Source organism: Vombatus ursinus, unplaced genomic scaffold (genome assembly GCF_900497805.2).
Source record: "Vombatus ursinus unplaced genomic scaffold, bare-nosed wombat genome assembly UNPS02014808.1, whole genome shotgun sequence".
Lineage (NCBI taxonomy): Eukaryota > Metazoa > Chordata > Mammalia > Diprotodontia > Vombatidae > Vombatus > Vombatus ursinus.
The window spans coordinates 2,849,200-2,863,461 of record NW_020954586.1 but is presented as its reverse complement, the minus strand read 5'-3'; the positions used below and the strand labels follow the sequence as shown (position 1 = coordinate 2,863,461).

General features: G+C 48.7%; 1 protein-coding gene across 3 annotated transcripts in view; it reads right to left on the bottom strand.

Annotated features, from left to right (window-relative positions):
• LOC114052548 (G-protein coupled receptor 35-like) overlaps positions 1–12,244 on the bottom strand; it is a 46,080-nt gene extending 33,836 nt beyond the window's left edge. For 2 of the 3 annotated variants that reach the window (XR_003570277.1, XM_027875191.1), the window contains exons 1-2: positions 12,001–12,244; positions 7,713–8,473 (exon numbers count right to left, since the gene is read on the bottom strand). The gene's annotated coding sequence lies outside the window, so the exon portion shown is untranslated. The remainder of the gene's footprint in view (positions 1–7,712; positions 8,474–12,000) is intronic. The other variant, XM_027875193.1, reaches the window with a different exon arrangement.
• Positions 12,245–14,262: the final 2,018 nt, after the last annotated feature.

The following is a 14,262-nucleotide window of genomic DNA, read 5'->3' as shown; positions in this document are numbered from 1 at the left end:
TTTGTCTTGGTATTCCCAGAAGCCAGCCCAGTGCCTGGCACATAGTAAATACTCAATAAAAGCTCATTGAATTGACTTGAACCTGAGCAAATCCATTCATTTCTCTGAGCCTCAGTTTCCTGATCTACAAAATGAAGGAGTAGGTTTAGATGGCCTCCAAAGTCACTTGGAGCTCTAATCATGATTCTGAGTCACTTAAGCTTCCTGGCCTCAATTTTCTCATCTGGAAAATGAAGAATTTGGATTAAATTGGGTCTCTTCCAGGTAGAGATCTACAGTCCTACAGACTGAATTGATCAGAATGTGCCATTTCCTACTTGCAAAGCTCTTTACAACTGATCCTCACAGAACCCTCCCCCCCAGCCATGGGTTGCACAAGTATTGTTACCCCTACTTAACAGGTAACATGGGGCAGCTAGGTGGCACAGTGGATAGAGCTCCAGCCTTGGAGTCAGGAGGACCTGAGTTCAGACACATAACACTTACTAGCTGTGTGACCCTGGGCAAGTCACTTAACCCCATTGCCTAGCCAAGAAAGAAAGAAAGAAAGAAAGAAAGAAAGAAAGAAAGAAAGAAAGAAAGAAAGAAAGAAAGAAAGAAAGAAAGAAAGAAAGAAAGAAAGAAATTGACAAATCTTGGCACCATATTGGATTTGGGGGGATCAGAGGGTGAGGAATCTAGGTTGTTAGTCTGGGGGACTTCTACAGTAATAGGGAAGGTAGGAACAGGGGAAGGTTTAATAGAAAAGATAATGAGTTCTGTTCTGGACATATTGAGTTTTAGATGTCTACTGGACACCTATTTCAAGATGTCTGGAAGGCAGCTGGAGATGCAAGATTGGAGATTAGCGGGGAGGTCAGAGAATTATGGAATCTCAGAATTGGAGGAAATAGAATCCCTGGATCACAGAATTTGAGAGTCAGAAGGGACCCCAGGGGCATCTAATCTGATCCACATAGGGCAGAAATCCCAGCTGCCACACGCCCAACAAGGGGGTGTCCAGACTCAGCTTGGAGACCTCCATCGGGAGGCAGCGCTGCTGCTGCTGGACAGCTCCAATTGTTAGACCATCAAACCTAAACTAGACTCTGCCATTTGCCCCCACTGCTCTTAGTTCCACTCTCTGGGACCAGGCAGAACAACTCTCATCCTTTTTCTGTGCTGGAAGACAGACCTCTTTCCTCCCTGCCCCTGATTTTCTCCCCTCTGGGCTATTCATCCCAAGTTCTTTTAAAGCCTAACCAATCCTCCTGTGGCATAGACTCGAGGCCCTTCACTGTCCTGGCTGCCCTCCCCTGGATACTTTCTGGCTTCTTGACGTCTTTCTTTTCTGTGGTGCCCAGAACTGACCACAATACTCCAAGTATGTCAGCCTGGGCAAAGGTCAGTGGGACTATCCCTTCCTCTTTCCAGGAAACTCATCTTCCCTTACCACAGCCCATGATCACCTTGAATTTCTGGCAGCCACATCACACTGCTGACTCATATTAAGATAAAGGTACCTTGAAATCCCCCAGATCTTTCTCAGACAAACTGTTACCTAACCATGCTTCCTATGATGTGTATTTGTGAAATGGATTTTTTTCCAAATTGAAGTGTTTGCCTTTATATTTAGCCCTATTAAATTTCATCTTAGATTCAGCCCAATGCTCTAGGCAGCCCCCAGGGACCTTTTTGGACCTGACTTTGGTGTCGGGTATGGCAGCTGACCCTCCCAGCTGGGTGTCAGACACAGACAGACCATCCATCCACACTGCTATCCAAGGCACTGATACAAATGTTAAATGTGCTAGGGCCACAGGGCTGATTTCTGGATCACTCCAGTAGAGGACTCCTTCCCAGCTAACATCAAACCACTATGATTACAGGTTGAGTCCAGACATTTAACCACTTCCAAATCCACCTACTGGTACCTTGTCCAACCCACTTTTCTTCTTCTTCTCCATAAGAATAGCATGAAATGTTTGATCAAATGTTTTGCCAAAATAGGGACAAACCACATCTAGGACATACCTCCCATCAACCAGTTTCATTTTTTGTTTGTTTGTTTCTTTGGGTTGGGGGGGTGGGACACCTTGATTTAAGCAGTAGTTGGAGCTCCCCAGGGAAGAGCTTGGTTCCAATGGGCTGCTGTGAATCTTACAATCTCAGAAAGTGACCTGGGCACTGGGAAGTTAAATCAAGTTAAATCATTGGGTGATGCCCAAGGACACATAGCATGTGGCAAGGGTAGGATTTGAACCCAGGTCTGCTGGACTCCAGGCTACTTCCTATCTACTACTCTGATGGCCATTTATTCCTTTGGGGTAAGGATGGTCCTCTTTTAAAATGCTAATCTGGGGGAAGGAGGAGTGATATGTTCAGATTCTCATCTTTCCTGTGAATCAGAGATTTTGTCCTTGAGCTGAAGACCCTGCATCAGAACGAGGGCTCCCTCTCACCTCCCTATCCCCTCCCCCAGACCAGGCACAAGGCCAAAAGAAAGAGTAAAGATGGGGGCAGGGGGTCAAGGGCATAAAAGCGGGGACCATGGTTTGGACAAATCTGGAGTGTTGTGGTCAGTGCTGGACGCCACAGAAAGGATGTCAAGAAGCCAGAAAGTATCCAGGGGAGGGCAGCCAGGACAGTGAAGGGCCTTGAGTCTGTGCCATAGGAGGATTAGTTAGGCTTTAAAAGAACTTGGGTGCTGAGTGAAGTGAGCAGAACCAGGAGAATGTTGTACACAGTAACAGCCACACTGTGCATGACTAACTTTGATGGACTTAGCTCTTCTCAGCAATGAAATGATCCAAGACATCTCCAAAGGTCTCATGATGGAAAATGCTATCCACATCCAAAGAAAGAACTATGGAGTTTGAATGCAGATGGAAGCAGACTATTTGCTATTTTTTCTTCTGTTTTGTTTTGTTTCCTCTTTCTTGTGGTTCCTCCTATTTGGTTCTAATTCTTCCTTACAATGTGACTAATGTGAAAATTTTAAAAAAGGTAGTTGTTGAAGGGAGGTACAGAGAAGACATAAGACCCCTGCACTTGGGAAGTTCATGATCAAGTTGGAAGAGAAGACTTCTACACAGAAAACCATTAAAGATTATGCTAAGCTTCCTTTTATGGGATGTCTTCCTCTAATAGAATGTAAGCTCCTTGAGGGCAAAGAACTATCTTTTTACTTGTATTTATTCCTATTGCTTAGCACAGTGCATAGCACATATTAAGTTCTTAATAAATTACTGTTGTGGTTGTGGTTGATGATGAAAAAAAAAATGCAAAAAAATGGTCCCTGCCCTCAGGGAGCTTATGTTCTAATGGGACATGCCACAGAGTCAAGCCTTCCCAGTACCTGCTAGAACAGAGGTGGAGGGGACTGGGCAGAGGAGAGAGGGCAGAGACCAGAGAGGGAAGGAGCAGTCACCAAGCAAAGGTCGCCCACACAAGCAGACGGAGCTGGGCAGCTTCCAGTCTCCAGCCAGGCTCATAGAGTTCACTGCTGCTGAGCTGTGGGTTTGGGAGTGCAAAGAGCACTGGGTTCAAATCTTGCCTCCGGATGACAAGTCACTCAGCCTCAATTTCCTCCACTGTAAAATGAGGGAATCAGACTGGATGGCTTAATGAGCTTCTTAGGGAAGGGCTTCACAGACCTCAAGTCCAGCCTGTAACTGAACGAGAATGTCCTCAATGACTTCTAAGGACAGGGAGCTCACTACCTCCCCAGGCAGCCCATTCCCCTCGGGGCCAGTGCTAAGCATCAGGAAGTTTGAGCCCCAGTCCTCCTCCCCAGCCCTCATTTCTTCTAGTTCTGCTCTCTCCCTCTTCCCCATGAAAGCTCAGCTCGAATTCCCCACTAAGCCTTCCCTTCTCCAGACTAAACAGCCTGCATCCTCTAGCCTCAGTAGTCCTTATAAGGCCCAGTCTGCCTCCTCCGGAGAGTGTCCGGTTGGTCAGCGGCCTTTTTGAAGAGCAGGGGAGGGGGTTCCCAGAAGTGAGCGTGAGGAGCCAGATGGAGAGGTGAGAGGTGAGAGGTGAGAGCAGATCCCATCCCTTCGAGTCTCCACATTCTCAAACCGGCGGGAAGCAAGCCACAAGGGCTCCCAAGCCACCTCTCCTCCTTCCTCCCTTTCCCCTCTGTCCCTAGTGCTCGTTTACAGGCTGCCCATTCAGGCCCGGCCAGCGGGGCCAGCTTACAGCCACGTGGCACTCCTCTGAGCTCCTAGGGGCCGGTACTGAGGACCTCCCAGAAGGCTTCATCTTTCCCTGCAGGCTATCACAATAGCTAGCACTTATTCCTCTACTTGAGGCTGGCAAAGTGATTTACAAATATTATCTCAGCTCACAATAAGCCTGGGAGGCAGGTTCTATTATTATCCTCGTTTTTTGCAGATGAGGAAACTGAGGCAAATAGAGGTTAAGAGACTTGACCAGCATCTCATAGCTAGTAAGTGTCTGAGGTAGGATTTGAACTCTGGCTTTCCTGGCTCCAGGCTCAGTGCCCTGTGCTCTATGGTGCCCCCCAGCTGCCTCATTTGCCACCTGCCTCCTCACCGTCCCTGTTCCCCCTCTAATCATGAGCTCTCTGAAAGATCAAAGGATTCTGGAGTCATCAGCTCATACCTCAGAGACCATCTAGTCCAACCACCTCGTTATATAGATGTGGAAACTGAGGCCTATGGAGGTTAAGGTCACATAGGTAGTCAACGAACTGGGATTTGAATCCAGGACCCCTGACTCCAAATTCTGCGCTCAATCTTTTCACTGCTTCTGGGACAGGTGAGACCCTGTATCCTCCCATTTTCCTCCCCACACATTGGGGATGGGGGTGTTAGGCATACAGTAACAATTATTATTGTATAATTATTGCATAATTAAATGTCTGGCCTAGAAGCTCCAAATGCTAAAGCTGGAAGGGGCCTTAGAAGTCATCTAGCCCAGCCCCCTTAGTCGGCAGAGAAGGAAACTGAGGCACAGGGAGAGAAGGGCTTGCCTCTGTGCAGCTGAGGCCTGGCCAGGGCTGGGAGCCAGCAGGCTGGGGTTCCCTTGGTTATACTATCTTTTCCACCAGGTCCCCCCAGGGGAAGAGAGAGTCAAGAAGAGATTCTTTGTCAGACATGCAAGAGAGAGTGCCCAGGAAGAGATGTTTTCATGGGGGGCATGCACACGTTGTCCTCCATGGCCCCTGGTCCACGCGGTTTGCTTGGCAGCGTTTCTCTACTGGGGGCAGGGCTGGGTTATTGGGAAGTGATGATGATATAAAGAATGACACCCGTAAAACATTATTTAGAAGAAGAGGATGTTTCAAAGAAGACAAACACAACCCACCTCCTAATTCTAAGCCATTTTCCCCCCCTTTCCACTTCCATTGGTGTAGGGGACAAGTGATGAGTAATTCCTCCCACTCACACAGCTTAGAGGGTTGCCTGGGGACCCACAGAGGCCTCCCCAACTTGGCCCCTGCACACCAGAGGAATCAGAAGAGAGACCTGAACCCGGGTCTTTCAGATTTAGAGATTAGCTCTCTATCCACTGCCTCTCCAGTACATCCCTACTCAACCCAAATAAAAAGAGTGTTAACCCTGGAGTCTCCCACCTACTGTCTGTGTGGCTCAGTGTAGGCCATCTAGCATTTTGTAAGACTCAGTTTCCCCTGCCCTAAAATGGGAATAATAATGCCTGTCCTGCTTAATTCACAGACTTGTTGTTTTGGTTTTTTTTTGGTTTTTGCTAGGCAATTGGGGTTAAGTTGCCCAAGGTCACACAGCTAGTAAGTATCAAAAGTCTGAGGCCGGATTTGAACTCAGGTCCTCCTGACTCCAGGACCGGTGATCTATCCACTGTACCACCTAGCTACCCCGACAGGCTTGTTCAGTCATTTTTTTTTTCAGTCATGTCTGACCCTTTGTGACCCCATTTGGGGTTTCCTTGTCAAAGATACTGGAGTGGTTCACCATTTCCTTCTCCAGCTCACTTTACAGATGAGGGAACTGAGGCAAACAGGGTGAAGTGATTTGCCCAGGGTCACACAGCTATGAGGACAAAACACTTTGTCATCTGTGAGCTCCTTGAGAGCAGGGCATGTCTCATTTCTGTGACTGTCTCCCCAGAACCCCGAAAAGCACCAGGTACAAAGTAGGCCCTTCATAAATGCTCGATTGACTTCTCAACTGGGAGTGGTGGTAAATGTTTAACAACTGACTGTCTGAGGGAAAAGAAAACAACTAAATATACCCAAGACACACTTTCCAATTTGATCTGCATTATTAAAATTTCCTCCATCACTTTCTTAAGTCTGGACAATTAACAAAACAGTCAATCAAGCCCTGATTTACAATGTTTGCCGATTTCTGGGATATAAATGCTCACGCTGAGAATTTAACAACTGGCTTTCCCAGTGCGCGTGCACGCGCGCGCACACACACACACAAACCCTTGCTTCTAAACCAACAAATGGGAACTAAGTAGATAGTACAGATAGCATTATATTCAAACTGAGGCTCAGTTTAAGTGATTTGTAAAAAAACAAACAAATACCAACAACAAAAAAAAATCTATGGAGTTCTTAAATGTCAACAGTGGGGCTGGGAACTCAGCTCTCCACTGAGCAGCGCCCAACGCTGCCCCAGGCCTAGGGCTCTCAGGGAGATGCAGCAGGACAGGGGATGCTTATCACATAAATAGGCCTCGATCTCCGAGACAATTACAGTAAGTCGCAGACACGTCCTCATGTTCATCGGCACTCCTCACTGATGGAGACTGAAGTCACAAGACCAGACATCTAGACTTGAAGGGGATCCCAACTGATCTAACCCCCTCCTTTTCTAGATGAGGAAATGGAAGGAAAGTGCCTGGTCTTGCGATAAGAGTCGCAGGCAGAATTTGACCCCAAACCGGTGACTCCCAAAGCAGCATTTCCTCCGCTGTACTGTGCACATGCCACCCTGAGAGCACCAGGGCCCAGAGTGAGAGCCCAGTCGCAGGATCCCAGATCTAGGGCAGAAGGAACTCCCTTTCATTTCCCAGAGGAAGAAAAAGGGGCAGGATTCAAAGCCAGGATCTCGGCCTCCAGATACCGCCTGGCTGACTGTGCTGGAGACTGAGGAAAGATGTCTGCAACACAACTGAGAGGATTTTCAGCGAGGCTGATAAGTGAAACTTGAGCTACCCAGAAATTTCAGTTCAGCTCCTTGCCTGGCTTCCCATTCACTGAGGTCATGCAAAATTCCCAGTCATTGCTTATATGCGGGTAGCATTTCACCTCGATGATTTCATTTGATGTTAGCAACAGCCCTGAGAGATAGGCGCTATTATCATCTCCATTTTACACGGGAAGAAACTGAGTCTAAAGGCAGTTAAGTGACTGGTTCAGGGTCACATAGTCTAATGTCTGAGACAGGATTGGAACTCAGGTCTTCCTGACTTCTCAGCCCTAGTCACTTTGGCAAAGTCAAAGAATGCTCTTTTTTTCCCCCTTAAGTCGCAGCAGGGCTCCTCTTGCTTGTTTCAAAGCCCCTCTCCCAGAATTTCAGATATTCTTGGATTTGCACTCCCTCGAACCAGAATGATTGCTAGCATAGCCTAATAACAGTTATTACTGCTATTTATTACATGCACAGGTCACCTTGCATGCACTTTCCCTCTGACCCCTTGGGGAGTTCTCCCCTTCCTTCCCCCACCCCAGGTTACCTTGCCCCCTAGGGTCTCTAAGGGCCAGCCGGGATACTCACCGATATGATCAGTGGTGGTGAGATACAAAGCGGACGGAGGGTTCCCTTGCTCTGTTCCTCTCTTCTCGCACAGCTGAACTGTGCGCTAGTCTGGGTGCTGCTCTCTGTGCTCCTAGACTTCCTCAGTATCTCAGTACGAGTTCCTTCCTCCCCAGCTCAGCCCCAACTGCCAGGGCTGGGCGGAGCTTCCTGGGGTCTTTGCACCGCAACAGGGTTAGGGCCCCTTCTCAATTTCCCACAGGGTGCGAATATCTCTCCTTCACTCTTGAAGGCCTTTCCACAGAAAGGTCGCAGACTGTGATCAAACTGAGGGGAACTGCCCGACTCCAGAGGAAATGGGTATCACACCGTCTGGGGATTCCTGCTGTCGCAGCCCCGACGCTTCCCTCTCGTCATCCGAAAGGAGAGAATCTGAATGAGGTTGGGACACCGGCAGCCCGGCTCCAACACAGGCTAGCGGTGTGATCTCAGTTAAACGAGGGGTCTGGGCTAGGTCACCTTTAGCTCCGTGATCTTGTATCCTCCCAAGCCTCTCCTTTGAGGGGTGGGGTGGGGAACATCTGGCACCTGGGTGGGAAACCTCCCTGGACACTAACGGCACTGAGTTCTCCAGCTGCTTCTCAGAAAACGTCCGAAGAGCTGAGTTTTTCGTCTCCCTGCCTGCAGTCCAGCACCTTCTAAAGGATCGCTGATGAGAACTACTGCTCTGCTCCAGCAAGCGATTCCCCAGGCAGACTCCGCCTCAGAGGGGTCCTGAAGCCCTGTTTGGGAGCAGGGGTGATGATTAAGAAGAGTCCGCAAGCCCTGGAGAGACGGGCGCTGGCAGGCGCAGTTACCCTTTAAGGACCAGCCTGCAACTCCTCGCTCTGCCCTCCCCTTCCATCGTGCCTCTGGAACCTCCCAGCTCCCACACTGACAAATTGTCCAACATATTAACCCTCTTCTCATAATCCTCTCTCCTTGCATCTGTGGCACCCTAGCTGCCCCTACGAAGCCTTTTCTCCTCTGTAGACAGACGTGCTCCTGTTATCTCCCCGAGTCAAATGTCAGTCCCTTAAAGGCAGAGACGTTCCACCTTGGTATTTGCCCCCCTGGCCACCCCCTCCTGCATTTGGCACACACCCTCTCCCGCCCCACCCTCAGTACTGTGAGCTCTTGCTTCTACTTCCAAATACTTCCCTTTGGTGACAGCCTTTCACCCTCAGAGGTTCCTTCCTTCTGTCTGTCGTGGCATCTAGCTCCTTATTGAAAGAGTCTACTTGACCCCAGGCCATTCTCCCTCTTTTCTCAAGATTTTCAGGACCTAGCTCACAGGCTTTTCCTTCAGTCCCACTCCCACCCTTTATCTTCATTCTTGCTGACTTTAGTATACAGAGGGGCATAGAGACCACAGACATCACCCCAGACCAGTCTGGTTTTATTTTCACAATATTTGGCCACTGACTGTATATGGGAGGTGAGGGACAGAGAGGAGATGAAGATAATGGGAAGGTTATGAACCTGGGAGGCTGGTAGGATGGTTGGCATCTTCTGCAGAAAGAGGAAAAAGGAACAGTGGAGGGGAAAGAGAATGGATTCAATTTGGGGCATATCGAGTTGGAGATAACTCTGGGACATCCACTTGGAACTGTCCAATAGGCAACTAATGATGTCAGACCGAAGCCTGGGGAGAGACTGGGACTGTGTACACTGAGCTGAGAGCAATCCGCATAGAAATGATAGTTGTACCCCTGGAAGGCCTCGAGGTTACCAGGAAAGAGACAGCATAGAGGGAAAAGAGGAGAGAAATCAGAGTCGAATTTTGGAGAACACCCAGAGGGAACATGACGTGGAAATGAGGCGGGTGAGGAATCCAGGAGGGAGACTGAGAAGAAGCAGGCAGGCGGCTAGAGGCTGAGCCAGGGAAGAGCAGGACAACCCAGAGAGGAGAAAGGAACCAGGATCAGGCGGCAATGCACAGACCACCATGACTGTTCAACTTGGCAGAGAGGTGGAGAACGATTAGGATGGAGAAAAAAACCATCAAAATTCAGCAATTAAAAGATCAAAACAATTCTCCTCCTTCCCCTTGCCTGACCTCATATATGAAGACAGTGAAATCATGTTTATCTTCAGAAGGAAGTCGCATCCCTGCAAATAATAACAACTAGGGCTAAAGAAGGAGAGTAGAGCTGGCGTTCCATGGATGGAGTGAGCTGCTGGTGAAGAGCCCCTCCCCCAGGGCATTTCTCTCCATTGTATAGTCTTCCAAAGTTGCTCAGAGTACAAGTGACTTGGCCAGGGTCACCCAGCCAGAACATGGCAGACCAAGTCTTTCTGACTCTGAGGTTCACTCTCTCTCCCCTCCACCATGATGCCTCTCATTATGTCTCTCATGATGATGACATCCCTGACACCCCAGTGGACTTTCCAGGCCTTATGTCATTTCCAGGAGGTGCACATGCTACCATTCTCCTCATTTTTCACATGAAGAAACTGAATTTCAAGTTGGCCAAGTGATTCCCTCATGATCACACAGCTAGTGGTTCAGGAAACATCTGAACCCAGGTCTTGGGTGACTGCCAAATGTTCTTTCCATTACAAACAAAGCTGCTTGGTGGCTTTTTACTGCCCAGCTGGTCTTCAGCACTCACACCCACTCACACATACACACACACACATTTACACACATATTCACTCACACAGCCACTCACTCACATGCACCTACACTCATACACACACCCCATCACACACTTTCAACCTTATATACACTCACATACCAACTCTTATACATACACTCACACATATTCATACCCACTCACATACATTCACATATTCATATAGACATACACTTACACAGATTCACATATTTTCATGCCCACTCACACACATTCATACATATATATACAGACTCACTCACCTATCCTCACACAATACACCCACACAATTCACACTTACATTCACACTCATTCACTCTCACATACACACACACTCAAGTGCACACACACATATGCTGTCACATTAATTTTAAGCCACCCCCCCCCACCTGGAGCCACAAACCTGCTGCAATTTCCAGGCACCCAGCTTCTCTTCCAATTCATCACTAGCTATTCCTGCTATGAGGATGGAGGAGGATGGGGAGAGCATTTATGTAAGGACCTCAAGGAAATGATTTACATGTTTCCTATAAAACAGTATCAGATCTCTCTGGTCTCTGGGAGCCAGTGACACGTGAGAGGCTCACACTCCAAACCACGGATCACATTCCGGACTATTTGATTTAATCTAGGCACTGACCTTGATTCCAAGCTCAAGAAGAAATCAGGGCTTGGATTTCCCACCTTCAATAGCTGCTTTGGAGGGCCCTGGTGGGTGTTAGAGAGCCCTGGGGCTGAGCTCCCTTCCTGCCTGAGCCTCGGCTCCCATGGCCCTTGGACTCTGCCAGAACTCAGAGAAGCCCCTCCTCTGGCCCATCCATCCATCCATCCATCCATCCATCCATCCATCCATCCATCCATCCTCCACACAGCTGCCTGAGGGATTTTCTTAAAGCCCAGATCTGACCCTGTCACTCCTTGTTCAACCAACTCCAGTGGTTCCTTCTTGTCTCTAATACCAAATATAAATATTGACATCTCTTTGCAAGGGGGCCCTTCATGCCCCTCCCCCCCAGCCTCCTTTCATACTCCTGCCCTCCCAGCACTCTGCTCTGGAGCCCTGAGCCATATTTCCCCACACCCAACCCGCCATCTTGTTTCTCAAGAAGTCCCCCTGGCTTGTAAAGGACTTTCTCCTCCCAGTCACCTCCTGAAAGACTGGCTTTCCTTCAAGGATTTCTTTCTACATGAAGCCTTTTCTCTTTTGTAGACAGATGTGTTCCTGTTATCTCCCCGAGTCAAATGTCAGTCCCTTTAAGGCAGAGACGTTCCACCTTGGTATTTGTATCCCCAATGCATGGTACAATGTCCAGTACATAGTCAGTGCTTAATAAATGCTTGTGGATTGATTGGCTTCACCTTTCTTGGGTCTCCATTTCCACATTTGTAAAAATAAGGACATTGACTAACTCACTTCTGAGGTAACGTCCAGCCAAAGAACTATGATTGTAACTATGACCGGTAAGGCCCCTTTCAGTTCCAAATCTATGCTCCCATGGAGATCTGTTCAAGGCAGAAAGCCAGTCCACCCCTCTGTCTCAGCTCCCTAGTTATCCAGGGGATCCCCCAGCAACTTCTTCCCCTATCCCTCAAAGACCAAGGTTATCCTATCATTCTGTCCAGGCCAGCCACAGTGAACCACTCTCCTTTACCTCCAATAGAGCTTAAGGCTGAAATCCAGCTCACACAGAGCAGCTCCAGGATGCTCCAGGGCCCTGTTATCTTAGACTCAGAGGGTCAGGTGGGCCTCACGCCATCTCTTCAGCAGCCTTCACACTTTTGGTGCCCAGGCCGCCCAAACATCCAGGTGCTGGCCCTGAGGATTAAATGAACCTGGAATGCTTCCTCCGCCAAACATTTCTCTCCTCAAAACTGACCAAGGCATGGAGAGAGATCCCAGAGGAGCCAAAAGAGGAAGAAATGAATTCAGAAGGGAAAGAAGAAGAGAGAAGGACTGAGAACAGGAAATGAAAGCAAAAATAAAACCAGGGTGACTTTTCAGTTGGCCAAAGTCCATCCTGAAGCATATAGGCAGCCAGTCTTGAGTTTATCCAGAAAGGCCAAACCCACAGCCAGCTGGCGCTCCTAGCAAGCTAGGAGACCAATGCTGTTCTGGTCCTTCGCCCAAGGGTCATTTTCAGGAGCCCCACCCGACACCAGGCCAGCTCTCCAATGCAATGGACTTCATTGGATATGGGTGTATCTGTCACCATCTCTGGGTTACTGCCTAGACATTCAAGGACCACCCTGCGCCCATCTCCCCTCCCAACCTCGGTGCTGAGAAAGAGGTTGAGAGGATCACAGACCCAGAGCTGGGAAGGGCCCTTACAGCCTACCTAGGCCAGCTCCTGCATTTCACAGGCGCTGAGTTCGAGCCATTGCACTAATGAGCTGCCCTAGCTCTCCCTGGGCTCCCAAGGTCTGTGCCTCTCCGAATTTGTGTTTCTAAAAGAGATTGTGAGCACCAGCCCTGGAGTCAGGAGGACCCGAGTTCAAATTCGGCCTCAGACACTTGCTAGCTGTGTGACTCTGGGCAAATCACTTAACCCCATTACCTAACCAAAAAAAGAAAGAAAGAAAGAAAGAAAAGAGCATGTGTCTCTGTTTACTCTGGGGTGCCCCAAATTTTCTCGGACTTCTGGACTGGGTGTCACCTACCGAAGGGGCCAGTACTTGCTAGCCCATGGCCAATGGCTAAAGTCAGAAGGGTTAGGGTTGGAGTGAAGGGGCGCAGGAGTCATGTTCCCTTAGATGGCTCTGAGCTTGGACCCCAAAAACCCTCTGAGCCCCAGCAGCCTCACTCTAGGGTGTGGCCAATTTCCAACCCTCTTCCACTGACTGGATCAGAGAAACTTATTCACTCTTTGAGTTGGTGGCCCAGATTTTTACAGTTAGCTTACCAATCATAAATAAATGGATATCTCATTCCTCTTTGATCAGTCATTTCTGGCTTTCTGAATTATACCAAATGAACCAAACCTCCCTCATAGAAGCAAAGCCAGCCGGGGCAGCGGCCACGCCCGCGTTCCACGCCTATGGTAGGTAGGAACCTACCTCTCTGTGGAGGAACAAAAGTAGCCCCACCCAGCTCCCCTCTTTCCCCTACCCCAAGCCTTTGTTGGGCTGTAAGTTCCTCGAGGGCAGGAACAGTCTTATTTCCTGGTGCCTGACATGTAGCAGGTGCTTAATCAATGTTTATTGACAATAGACTGACTATTATAAAATGGAGTCATTGGACTAGACGACCTTTAAGAACCTTCCAGGTGTACAGAGGACAAGAGTGAAGCAAACCTCCCTTTTCTTAGCAAGAACACAGGGACCACGGGTGCAGAATGAAGCATGCATTGTCCCAAGTAGCCAACATGCTTGTTTGCTTCAATATATTTTATTCTAGCAAGCAAAAAAGAAAAAAAGTAAGGAACCTGGCATGAGGAGAAGACCGGGGTTCCAACCCTGGCTCTGGCACTCACTGTGTGACTATGGAACATGGACCACTTAACTCTTCTGAGCTTCTGGAGACAAGACGACCAGTCAGCGAGTGGTATCGACATCACCGAATTCTTGTGAGGTTCATACAAAATGGTGCTTCTAATGCCCTTTATAAGCCTTGAGAGCTGACGCTTCTTTATGTGGCATTTCCAAGGGTGGTATGGTTCATTTGGATTGATTGCCAGCCTCTGAGTCAGGAAGACCTGCCTCTAACACCTACTGGCTACATGATCCTGTCCTATACGACACACCCCACTCCCCCACCCCTGCCCTTGATGACTCGCTGAGACTCCAGGTTTGCAGAGGAGGCATTGATCTGCGTTGGTGGAGAGAGTGCCAAATTGGGATTTCCCCATCTCACCGGAATCACTGGTTTGGTCCATAAAGACACAGATTTGTTCCACTTTACCAAGAGAAAGCTAAAT